Below are 2500 nucleotides of genomic sequence, written 5' to 3'. Positions count from 1 at the left end.
GCCGGCATCGGCGTCGAAAGAAGCCGAGCCGAAAAAAGTTAAAGTACAAACGTGCAAGCATACTAGCCTAACCCTAGGTAAGGCATGTCAGAGCGAAAGACAGTAAACTCGAATGAGCCAAGAAAGAGCGGTGCGGGGCCGGTCGGAGCGCACCCTTTTCTCGGTGGCTGGCGGGCGAGAGAGTGCTGCGTCGCCGGCATCGGCGTCGAAAGAAGCCGAGCCGAAAAAAGTTAAAGTACAAACGTGCAAGCATACTAACCTAACCCTAGGTAAGGCATGTCAGAGCGAAAGACAGTAATTTCGAATGAGCCAAGAAAGAGCGGTGCGGGGCCGGTCGGAGCGCACCCTTTTCTCGGTGGCTGGCGGGCGAGAGAGTGCTGCGTCGCCGGCATCGGCGTCGAAAGAAGCCGAGCCGGAAAAAGTTAAAGTACAAACGTGCAAGCATACTAACCTAACCCTAGGTAAGGCATGTCAGAGCGAAAGACAGTAATTTCGAATGAGCCAAGAAAGAGCGGTGCGGGGCCGGTCGGAGCGCACCCTTTTCTCGGTGGCTGGCGGGCGAGAGAGTGCTGCGTCGCCGGCATCGGCGTCGGAAGAAGCCGAGCCGAAAAAAGTTAAAGTACAAACGTGCAAGCATACTAGCCTAACCCTAGGTAAGGCATGTCAGAGCGAAAGACAGTAAACTCGAATGAGCCAAGAAAGAGCGGTGCGGGGCCGGTCGGAGCGCACCCTTTTCTCGGTGGCTGGCGGGCGAGAGAGTGCTGCGTCGCCGGCATCGGCGTCGAAAGAAGCCGAGCCGAAAAAAGTTAAAGTACAAACGTGCAAGCATACTAGCCTAACCCTAGGTAAGGCATGTCAGAGCGAAAGACAGTAATTTCGAATGAGCCAAGAAAGAGCGGTGCGGGGCCGGTCGGAGCGCACCCTTTTCTCGGTGGCTGGCGGGCGAGAGAGTGCTGCGTCGCCGGCATCGGCGTCGAAAGAAGCCGAGCCGAAAAAAGTTAAAGTACAAACGTGCAAGCATACTAACCTAACCCTAGGTAAGGCATGTCAGAGCGAAAGACAGTAATTTCGAATGAGCCAAGAAAGAGCGGTGCGGGGCCGGTCGGAGCGCACCCTTTTCTCGGTGGCTGGCGGGCGAGAGAGTGCTGCGTCGCCGGCATCGGCGTCGAAAGAAGCCGAGCCGAAAAAAGTTAAAGTACAAACGTGCAAGCATACTAGCCTAACCCTAGGTAAGGCATGTCAGAGCGAAAGACAGTAATTTCGAATGAGCCAAGAAAGAGCGGTGCGGGGCCGGTCGGAGCGCACCCTTTTCTCGGTGGCTGGCGGGCGAGAGAGTGCTGCGTCGCCGGCATCGGCGTCGAAAGAAGCCGAGCCGAAAAAAGTTAAAGTACAAACGTGCAAGCATACTAACCTAACCCTAGGTAAGGCATGTTAGAGCGAAAGACAGTAAACTCGAATGAGCCAAGAAAGAGCGGTGCGGGGCCGGTCGGAGCGCACCCTTTTCTCGGTGGCTGGCGGGCGAGAGAGTGCTGCGTCGCCGGCATCGGCGTCGAAAGAAGCCGAGCCAAAAAAAGTTAAAGTACAAACGCGATGCTAATGAGCGAGCCGTTGTCTCGACTAATATGTAGGGGGCGTTCGATCGAGCGTCTGGCTTGAGCGCTTGTCGGCCTAGCAGAACGGTCGCATTGTTAGGCCCGGGTTTTAGGCACCGCTGCAGGCGGCCGGCAGAGCTCTTGTTTGTGCGAAACTGAATGGATCGAGCCCGAGAGAGGGCGAGCAAAGAAAAAACGCAAATCGCTCCGCCTGTCACTGCCGGCGAGAGCGTGGACGTCGCGGCCAGCGACTGTCGAAGCTGAGTACGGCCGCAGGCGATCGCCTCGGTCTTAAACGAATGCGACGAGCACGCGCCGGGCGGCCCAGCAAGGGCCGAGCGCAGCTGTCGCAGCTATCTGGTTGATCCTGCCAGTAGTGATATGCTTGCCTCAAAGATTAAGCCATGCAGGTGCAAGTACGAGTTCTCGTAAAGCGAAACTGCGAATGGCTCATTAAATCAGTCTTGGTTTATTTGGTCTCGTAAGCGAAGTGGATAACTGTGGTAATTCTAGAGCTAATACATGCATTAAGCGCCGACTTCGGGAGGCGCGCTTTTATCAGATCAAAACCGACCGGGTTCGTCCTGTGACGTTTGATGACTCTGGATAACCACGCGGATCGTACGGTCTCTGCACCGACGACGTATCATTCAAGTGTCTGCCCTATCAACTCTCGAAGGTACGCTACGTGCCTACCTTTGTGATAACGGGTAACGGGGAATCAGGGTTCGATTCCGGAGAGGGAGCCTGAGAAACGGCTACCACATCCAAGGAAGGCAGCAGGCGCGCAAATTACCCATTCCCGACACGGGGAGGTAGTGACGAAAAATAACAATACAGGACTCTAACGAGGCCCTGTAATTGGAATGAGTACATCCTAAAACTCTTAACGAGTATCCATTGGAGGG

At 55.4% G+C, this 2500-nt stretch overlaps 1 non-coding gene across 1 annotated transcript in view; it reads left to right on the top strand.

Moving 5' to 3' along the window:
• The first annotated feature begins 1946 nt into the window (after positions 1-1946).
• Positions 1947-2500, top strand: part of LOC144430261 (small subunit ribosomal RNA) — a 1810-nt gene continuing 1256 nt past the window's right edge. Inside the window, exon 1 of the ribosomal RNA XR_013479416.1 lies at positions 1947-2500. This exon is cut by the window's right edge and continues 1256 nt beyond it. This is a non-coding gene — a ribosomal RNA (small subunit ribosomal RNA).

Source organism: Styela clava, chromosome 11 (assembly GCF_964204865.1).
Source record: "Styela clava chromosome 11, kaStyClav1.hap1.2, whole genome shotgun sequence".
In the NCBI taxonomy this organism is placed as follows: domain Eukaryota; kingdom Metazoa; phylum Chordata; class Ascidiacea; order Stolidobranchia; family Styelidae; genus Styela; species Styela clava.
This window is presented reverse-complemented; position numbering and strand designations above follow the sequence as displayed.